Below are 10,272 nucleotides of genomic sequence, written 5' to 3'. Positions count from 1 at the left end.
TAGAGATACAAGTGATAAAAGACTAGATATTTTCTTAAAGTGTTGTAGTGTTCTTGAGAAAATGGTGGTCATGGAAAGTGTTGCCAGCAGATTTCTCCCTTGACTCAGCTCTACATTGGCCCCACCATACTAATTCTATATAAGTTTGTGTCTTTCCATTTTCTTTCTTACGTTTCTCCAATTCTCCCAAAATACCATTCATTCTGCCATTCAGCTGACAAACATTTGTTGAGTGTTGAACCTGTTGGCATCAGAGTACTGGTCACTATGACATAGTAGGAAGCATGATGTCAGACTCCTGGCATCTGCAGGTGTCAGTAACCAGGGAGGCTGATCTCAGAGCATCTTGACTTAAAGACATCTGCTTCCAGCATCAAGGTACAGCAAGTGCATAGAGGAGGGGTAACCAGAACTCAGTCTGTGTGCACATGTAATGTATTCTAAAAATGAAGGAAAGGGCCAATCAGTGTACTGATTCAAACCACATTTCTATGATCTTACATTTCACCCGTATTTGTCTTGTCTCTTGGCCTGATTTTCTTTCTGCTTGAAGAACAATTAAATCTCTTTTTGTTCTTGGCAGTGAACAGAATTCCCCAATGTGGGGACATGTACAGATAGCTGTGTTCATGTCCACCTAGAGTTCTTTTTCTCCAGAATGTGGGACCTAGTTTGACTTCCTTTCTCCTTTAATGATTCTCAGCTGCCATGAGTGTCTTCAAAATCATTTTTCTATGGAGATGTGAGACACAGAGAAGCAGATTTGTTGCTGGTCTGAAGACTATGTTTTTCCTTGAGTGTCTTTTGATATTTTTTGTTTCTTGTCCTTAGTCTTGTGATCCTGTTTTACCCTCATCTTTGTGAGTGTCAAGTTTTCATCAGATCTGTATCTTGATATAATTTTTTTGGATCAGTTTTGAAAAAATAATGATAACTTTGCATTTTCTTTGCTTTGTTTCTTCTCCAATTCTGATACTACATAAATGTTATTGTATATATAGCACACACTCATGTATGAGATGAAGAGAAGGCCTAACACACATAAAACTAAATGTACAGACAAGTGGATTTTAAACAAATGATGCACATCTTTTCATTTATGTATTTATTTTGTGTTATGTATGTCTGTGTAGGTAGATGTGTATGCATATCTGTGGAGAGCAGAGGATAACCCTCGGTATTGTTTCTCAGGAGTCATTCACCTTGTTTTCTGGGACAGGTTTTCTCTTTTGCTTATTTGCTAAGTGGTCCTGGGTGGATGGCCAATGAGTCCTAGGAGTCAGTTTCTGTTCCTCCACTAGTACTTGACACCATTCCTCTTTTTTCCCCCCTTTTTAATGTCGGTTCTGGATATAAACCCATATTCCTTTGCATGTAAAACAAGCACTTTTTTTTTCAACAGTGCTAACTCTCCAGTGCATCTTTTGTTTTAATTTTTCCCTGGTCTGTTGATGTCAGTGATACTGTGGGCAGTATCTTATTTCTCTGATCAGCTCACTGACTTTTCTTTTCTTCTATCAACCCACTGTTAAGCACAGGTAAATCTAAATTTTGGCATATTACACTTCAACTTCAGAATTCTTTTCATTTTACTTTATTTTTTATAATATTATTTCTATAATTGTGCTCCATTTTGTCATGTGTATTTTGTGAAATAGTGACTATTTTTAAAAATTCATCTATTATATTTTGATAATTTGGCTAAATAAGTTGTTTCTACTGCCTCATCTTGGCATTTTTGCATGCTTAGGAACTTGGCATCCTGTGACAGATATTGTGTGGGCTCTGTATGGCATCATGCTTTAGGGGCTAACCCCTGACTAGTACGAAAAGTAGAGTTATAAAGTATAAAGTTCATGTGACCAGGAACTGCAGTCCAATGTGAAGTGCCAGCATTTGTCAGACTGTCTATCTTTAATGGTCCCAGACTTCCAGAGGAAAGGCTTCTTGGATTCTTGCAGAGATTCGGAGATGCTTGCTACGATCCCTCTCCACAAATCTCCTTGGAATGTAATTCTTGTTTCTTCAGTGGAAATGTAATTCTTGTTTCTTAATCAGTGGGAAAATAATAATCTTCTAAGTGTTTTTACTCTTCCCTTTGGAAGTGTTAAGGTCAGACTCTGTGGGGATTTCAGGGAGTCATGTAAGTAAATAAATGCCACAGCCCAGCATGAACTGGTGAGACAAGGTGCAAGGTTGGCTGCAGGAATACATATAATAGACAGATGCAGGCAACCTCCTGAAAGTATGGCTAAGTGTGCTGGTTGGTCACATCGAGGCAGATACATTAGAATTGTCTCAAGATACTGAGCTCATCACACTGAGATTTAGTTTGTAAGCAACAGGAGAGCTGGGGAGTTTTATTAGAGTTTTAGAAATGGAAATACATATTTGAGAGTGAAGTTGAAGGTGTGGGAGGGGAGGAGCGTGCTGTTGAAAACAAATGCAGAAAAGGGGAGCACAGAACTATCTCACTGCGAGATCCCGTGTGCATTGGACTTATTCACTTAGTCAGCATGTGCAGGCCAGTGTGAGGGGGCAGAATTCTAATCACCAAGTGTTTTGCACAGACCAGAAAAGGAAAGAATATCAACCAAAGAGTAACTTGACAAGTAGACTTTCAGCTCTCCTTGGCAGACACACTGAAGACATGAGTGTGTGAACACTAGTGGAGATTACTGGCCATTCTCTACCAGGAACAAAGGACTCAGTGTCCTTTTAGAGTCCTGTGCTCTAGATGAAATGGCAGAAACAACCTGATGAAGGAGAAAGATAGAAGAGTAATGAGAGTGCAATGTATGAAATTGTTAAAGAAGAACATAATAAAAGTTATAAAACTAGCAAAAATACCTAATTTTTTAAAAGTGCGTTTGTGTGGGCCTGAGTACCAGAGGCTTTCCACGGAGATCTCTGGCCAGGCCTGGTGCGAGTATGGGCAGGGAGGGGAAGTCGCTTCCCCGCTTCCACTGTGATGTTGGTTCCACCTCTGTCTCTGCTGTACCTTTCAGGTTAGTCTGTAATTCCATGCCATCCTGCACTGTGTCCAGTCGGGCTGGGCAGACAAGAAGCTGGATAGCCAGTGAGGAGCGCAGTAGAGCCTCAGGTGGTGCTTCAGGAGAGCAGATCTCTTCCCAAGTGTTATGGCTCTTAGGATAAAAGGCTCGGATGACAGAGTAGTTCTCGCATGCCTTTTAATCCCTGGGTAGGATTTATATACAGTTTTGGGGATGATTCAGGGTTTGGCAGCAGGCCCTTCTCATTGGCTTGGACTGAGAGTTTGGGAAACCTTATTTGCATGTGGGAGGGCTTGGTGCAGCTACTATGTGATTGATGCCACATACTTCTTTGCAGGTGGCTGTGGGAGGCTATAGCTATGTGACAGGAGCCAGGTGCCCAGGAGGCGTGGCCAAACTCCTCCTGTCCCATGCAGGTGGAGCTCACCACCCACCTGGGCTCCAGTATTCCAGACCTTTGCTCTACCGGGGACCAGGATGTCTGTGCACAGCCTACCACCCCACACATTTGTACATTTGTACATCAGATTGTTTGGGGTGCATGAAGAGCAGGGGGAAACATACCAGTGTTGAAAATTAATTTACTTCTATTTAGATTCAGTGTATCTGGTTTTATGTTGAGGTCCTTGATTCACTTGGACTTGAGCTTTGTGCAAGATGACAAATCTAGAACTATTTTCATTTTTCTACATACAGACAGCCAGTAGACCAGCACCATTTATTGAAGATGTTTTATTTTTTATTGTATACTTTTGGCTTCATTGTCAAAGATGAAATGTCTGTAAGTGTGTGGCTTTATTTCTGCATCTTCAATTCTATTCCATTGATCGATGTGTCTGTTTTTAATCCATGCAGTTTTTAATCACTATTGCTCTGTAGTACAGCTTGAGTTCAGGGATGGTGATTCCCGCAGAAGTTCTCTTATTGTTAAGAACTATTTTCACTATTCTGAATTTTCTGCTTTTCCAGATGAATTTGAGAATTGTTCTTTCCATGTCTTTGTATTGGAATTTTGATGGGGACTGCATTGAATCTGTAGATTACCTTTTTTAGTATGGCCATTTTTACTATGTTAATTCTATCAATCTTTGAGCATGAGAGATCTACTTTGATTTCTTTCTTGAGAGACTTAAAGGGAGGGCACCTCAATCCCACTTGGGAGGGAGAAGAAAGAAATCACAGGAGTGGGGAGGGAGGGACCTGGGTGGGAAAGGGGATAGGGAGGGGAAGAAGGGACTATGGCCAGGCATTAAGTGGGCTTAACAGGACTGAAGCCCTGAGGGCCATCAGAAAGAATGGAAACAAGCAACCTTGGAAGGTAGGTGGTGGGGGGACCCTCCAGAATGTACCAGAAACCTGGGAGGTAAGAGACTCTCAGGACTCAAAGGCAGGAACCTTAGATGAAAAGCTCTACAGTTGGGAGAGGGAACTTGTAGAGCCCACCTCCAACAGAAAGACAGTGCATCAAGTGAGGGATGGGGTTGCCATCCTACAGTCAAATCTCAGGCCCATAATTGTTCCTGTCTGAAAGAACTTCAGAGACAAAAATGGAGAAAAGCCTGAGAAAAAGGAGGTCCAGTGACAGGCCCAAATTGGGATCCAGCTCAAGGGGAGGCCCCAAGGCCTCTGACACTATTACTGAGGCTATGGGGTGCTCTCAAAAAGGGACCTATCATGACTGTTTAAGACCCAACAAGCTGCTGAATGAATCAGATGCAGATATTTATACCAAACCAATGGACAGAATCTGCTGACCCCTGTGGTTGAATTAGGGCAAAGCTGGAAGAAGCTGAGCAGGAGGACAACCCAGTAGGAGGACCAGCAGTTTCAACTCACCTAGGACCCGGAGATCTCTCAGACACTAAGCCACCAAGCAGACAACATACACCAGCTGATATGAGGCCCCCAACACATATACAGCAAAGGACTGCCAGGTCTGGACTCAGAGAAGATGCACCTATCCGTCAAGTGACTTGAGGCCCCAGGAAGTCAGGAGGTCTAGTGGGGTGGAGGTAAAGGGGTGGAACATCCTCTTGGAGACAGGGGCAAGGCGGGAGGTATGGTATGTGGACCAGTCAGAGGGTGGACTAGGAGGGGGATAAAAACTGGACTATAAAACAACAAAAGATTAAATAAAATTTTAAAAACCCACTTTTATAATTAAAAAAGAAAAAAGAAAATTAATTTACTGCACCAAATGCTGTGGAGCTATGCTTTGGTACAATAAGGGGCCATGTTTTCCACTGTTGTTCCTGAGTGCTGGGTTCAGCATCTTAAGAGCACACCAACTTCTTTAGCATTCTAAGGAGGGCCTGGAGCAAGAGTGCTGCAGCCACTCCTCAGCCTGCTCAGGCCAAAGGCATCAAGACCAACCCTGCATGGACAGGTGTTACATTTGCTTTACAGCTCAGCTTGATTGGCTGAGAAAATAACATTTCTGATCTTTGCAACATTGTCAGTTTTAAGAGTATGTTGGACTTTCAAGGTACCCATTATTAGAATAAAAAGTAATAAGTTTATTAGGATCTTTTAGGAGTTTTTCAAAATTCTATGACTGACACAGGTAAGAAATGCATTTCCTCCTCCTCCTCCTCCTCCTCCTCCTCCTCCTCCTCTTCCTCCTCCTTCTTTGAATGGGAAAGGAGTGGGAGGGGAATAGAATATAAAGTGAGAAAATATGTACTTAAAATATACACTTGACTGGAGAAATGGCTCAGCCAGTAAAAGAGCTTGGATAGAGCCTGTGTTCAGTCACCATTACTCATGCAAAAAGCCAAGTACAGGCTATATATTTGTAATCCCAGCTGTGTGGATGTGGAGACAATGGGATCACTCGTCAGCCACTGTGGCTGACTTGGCATCTTCCAGGCCAGTGATAGACCATTCCCTAAAATCACGATGGGTGGTTCCTGGGCAGTGACTTCTGAGTTTGGCATACATGTATCTTCATACACACCAATCCTGCCCCCAAGAAAGGAAATAGATATTTGTGTCTTCCCTAAATGTTATCAACACAACATGTTGGTCTCTACATGGTTTCAATACTTTGGTTAAATCACGGGTTTATGTTGTATTCAATTTAACAGTCAGGTCCACAAAAGCTAACCTGACCTGCTTGTATGTAACCATCTAATTTATACTTTAAACAAATCCTAGTTCCTCCTCCATGATTTAGCCACCTTTAGTAGCTGTGAACTTCCTTTAAATTTAAAGTAAGAAGAGGCCAAGCAATCAAACTTTTCTGCTAACCTAGGCTAACAATTTAAGCAATTGCCACTATTGACTCATGCCTGCTATGCTACTGCTCAGTAGAATACAGCAGTGTTTGAATGGTTACTGCAAAGAATGCACACCCATGGTTTCACTGGCCTGGTTGTATCCTAGGTGTTGTGCTCTGAGTCCAAGGGAAACCCAGATGAACCTAAGGACTGTGAAGTCCACTGCAACTCGCAAAAGAGTCTTTTATTGTTTCAAGTTCGAACTCAGATTGCCTTCCTTGCACTCACCATGTGAATGCTGGCAAGTGACCCTGAGTCCAGAAAACACTGGGTTTATATACAGTATAGTTAGAAATCCTGTGAATGTTCACAGAAAAGGGGAGTAGAGGGCTGTAATCATTTGGTGGAATGGTACTGAAGTGGGAGGAGGTTAATGGGTGTCTGTTCAGGGACTAATTTTATGGCCAGTCGTAACTGCCTGTGACCTGACCTCTGATTACCTTTTCTCCATGATTCAAACTTGAGACCCTAGTTTCCCTTGAGCTTGTTATTTCTCTAAGGTCTCAAGGACAGGAACCTGGAAAGTTCTGCTGTTTATCAGGAAGAGAATTGGTTTTTGGAGACACAAACATGGGGGTTAGGGGGAGATGTCTCTCGCTGTCTCCTCAGAATGTCCTCATTAAGGGGGCGTTTATGGGTAGTGCCATTTTAATGTAGGGGAACAGCCAGGGAAGGGGGAGGGAATCCCAGGCTTGTTGCAAGAGAATGCAGCACAGAAAGCAGCTGTCTGCTTATTGTGCTTGCTGAGGGCTGGAGGGAGGTTGGGAGCTTCTGGCAGAGGGGTCGGGGAATGCAGAGGCAAACTGTCTGCACACAACACTTCTGTCTAGTATCAGTAATTCAGGGGTTACATCAGTGTGATGGCTTACAAAATTCTCCTTGATGTGACTTCCAGGAAGTCCAACTCCCTGAAATAAGCTATACTCTTAACTACTTAGAGTATGCTGCTGAAGTTTTATCTCATAAATATAACTTCATCTTTTTGGTGCTATACAGAGACACTGCTTGAATTTACTCAGTATGTGCTTGGTGTAACTTAGCAGTTAAGAGCATAAAAAACATCCATCAAGTTACTATGAATGACATGTAACCTTGTCAGATTTGGCTACTAAAAATAAGAGAAGGTAAAGTTCCATTTTTATTCCAGATAAACAGTGAATAGCTTTTTTTGTAAAGCCAGAGTACATTTAATATTTAAGACATACCTATACTAAAGAGTCACATATTGTTTGTCTGAGATTAAAATTTAGCTGGTTTCTTGTGTTTTCACTACTCAGCCTTTAGGCTTTGACGGGACTCTTTAGCACATGATCTTTAAGAAAGTATTTCAGAGAGCTGGGTATCTGGCCCTTCACCCAGAGAAGTGTCTTCTCCAGGTTGAAAAAAAATCACAGCACTTCACAGAACAAGTCCTGTTGCATTGTTAGGCCATTTAATCCAATCAACAAGCGACTCTGCCTCATTCACACACACATGGACACATCACTTTACCTAAAGTATTTATAGAAAAGATCAATTTTAATTTCCCCTTTCCCTTGAAAACACAATCCAGAATCCTTCCAGGCAAGATTTGTCTATATTTAATAACTACAGTGTGTTGGTTTCAGGAAGTAGTTACAGAGACTTTTTTCTTGAATGTCTAAAACTCTAAAAATAGTTCATGTTGGAGCTTGAACTGGGAATTAGAGGACAGTCTGGGTTAGAGGCCCTATATCATACATTTCAAAGTATTTACCTTTAGAAAGATAAAATAAATCCAGACTTTCATTGGATAATAGATTAGCAGTGGCTAGCTGGAACCACATTTATGTAAATTGTATTTTCATTTTATTTTTTGATAACAATGATTCTTTCAAAGACAGCTTCACTATACAGCCACAACAGCCACACTAGCATTGAACTTGGAGTCCTCTTGCCTTAGCATCCTAGGTGCTAGGAATAAAGATAAGAGCTTATCACTCCTGCCTGGCTTTTGAATACATATCACATTTCAGTACAAATTCAATCTTCAGTTTAAGAAAACCATACTTTAGCATTGAAAGTGACTTTTGGGTTAGCCTAGCGTCCTCCCTTGTTGGTTTCCCATTCTTTGAGAACTGTCTCCATACTATAGCTGTCTTGGTTATTTTTCTATTTCTGAGCTAAGACACTATGACCAAGGTAACTTATAAAATAAAGCATTTAATTTGGGACTTATGGCTCCAGAAGGTTAGGATCTATGACCTAACATTATGGTGGGGAGCATGGCAGCAGGTAGGCAGCCATGAGGCTGGAGCAGTAGCTGAGAGTTTATATCTGATCTACAAACATGAAGCAGAGAGAAGACAAACTGGTAATGGTGATTTTGAAACTTCAGTGACATCACCTCAGTGATACATGTTCTCCAAAAAAGCCACACCTCCGAATTCTTCCCAAACAGTTCTACCAACTGGGAAGCAAACATTCAAACATGTGAACCTATAGGGCTCATTCTCATTCAAACAGCCCTAGTAGCCAATACAAACAAATGACACATGTTTTCTGACAGTATCAAAGCTCAGTCACAGCAAGGACTAAAAGATGTCCATGATGTTGCCAGGGTGCATGCAGGACACCATAAAATTCAGCCCCTTCCATTCATTCTCAGTCCATCACTCTTTCTAAACCAAAGGTGAATTCCTTTAGGTTTTTCTTGCTTCCTCATTCTCATTAATTGATTTTTTAATAAATCTAAAATGTTCATATCAGTATATTGTAGATTAAGCTTATATTTCACCATATGTCCCTACTTTCCTGTTACTCACCCCTTCCCTTCTTATTAGTTACCTTTGTCCCCCAGACAGTTTCACTTCTACTTTCATGTTGTATGTACATACATAATTTTATGTATCTGTATAATATTTGTGAAACACAAGAGAAAGACCAGGTGTGTGAGATTCATCTTTGTGAAACTGACTGAAATCATTTAATATGATAATCTCAAGTTGTATTCACTGTCCTGAGAATGGCAAATTTTCATTTTTATGCTTAAAACCAATTCTATTGACTATGTAAAACACAATTCCTTTATCCATTCTTCTGTTGTTGGGCACCTACCTAGCAACATAACTTAACAATTAAAAACAGGGCTCTGTAATTTGTGGACATAGAGTCCTTAGGTCAATACCAAAGATTTATATCTAGGGTCATATAGACTATCTAGTGTTAAATTTGAGAAACCACCACTTTGACTACCACAGTGGATCGGCTACTTTACATTCCTACCAGAAGAATATAGTATGCAAGGGTTTCCCTTTGTCCACATTCTCTCCATCATTGACTGTTTTTAATTTAATTACACTTATCTGCTTAGAAAGTATGAACATGCAAGAGAGAGAAAGAGAAAAAGAGAGAGTGTGTCTGTGTACTCACTCACCATAACATGCATTTGAAGTACAAAGGTTAGCTTGTGACAGGCAGTTATATATAACACCTTCTCCCTGGGATGACACTCCTGTTGTCAGACTTGGTAACAGACCCACTCCCACAGTCTAGGTGACTTATTGTTATTTTCTTAGGAATTGTTGATCTGACTGGGAAGAGATGGGATCTCAGTGTAGTAGTATAGTTTTGATTTGCATTTCTCTAATGGCTAATAAGGTTGACTATCTTTCATGTTTATTGTCCTTCACTAACTGATTCTCTTGAGATTTTGTCTTTTACTGTTTATTGTAATGCTAAATGCAGCCCCCAAACCTGGAGTCTCTACATAGCCTCTGGGATCCTGCCCTAGAGGTGAATAAAGATGCCACCAGCCAATGGCTGGGCAGAAGGTGGGGTTGGGTTTTCACTGCCTTGGAAGGAAGAGACCATGAGGAAGAGGAAAAAAAGCTCCCATGAGATATAAGAGGAATGTGCAGGAGAAAAAGAACTATCATGGGCTACCAAGAGAACATGGCCCAGAGGGCTGCTTGGTTGGAACTAAAAACAGCCCAGATGAAACAGAGCAGTAGCTGGGGTTA

At 41.2% G+C, this 10,272-nt stretch overlaps 1 long non-coding RNA gene across 1 annotated transcript in view; it reads left to right on the top strand.

The window, feature by feature from the left end:
• The first annotated feature begins 330 nt into the window (after positions 1–330).
• The window catches only part of Gm35180, a 44,096-nt gene continuing 34,154 nt past the window's right edge, over positions 331–10,272 (top strand). Inside the window, exon 1 of the long non-coding RNA XR_386043.2 lies at positions 331–378. This is a non-coding gene — a long non-coding RNA (predicted gene, 35180). The remainder of the gene's footprint in view (positions 379–10,272) is intronic.

This window comes from Mus musculus, chromosome 18, assembly GCF_000001635.26.
Source record: "Mus musculus strain C57BL/6J chromosome 18, GRCm38.p6 C57BL/6J".
NCBI lineage: Eukaryota > Metazoa > Chordata > Mammalia > Rodentia > Muridae > Mus > Mus musculus.
Note: the sequence above shows the minus strand (reverse complement) of the source record. Positions and strands in the feature narration are given on the sequence as shown.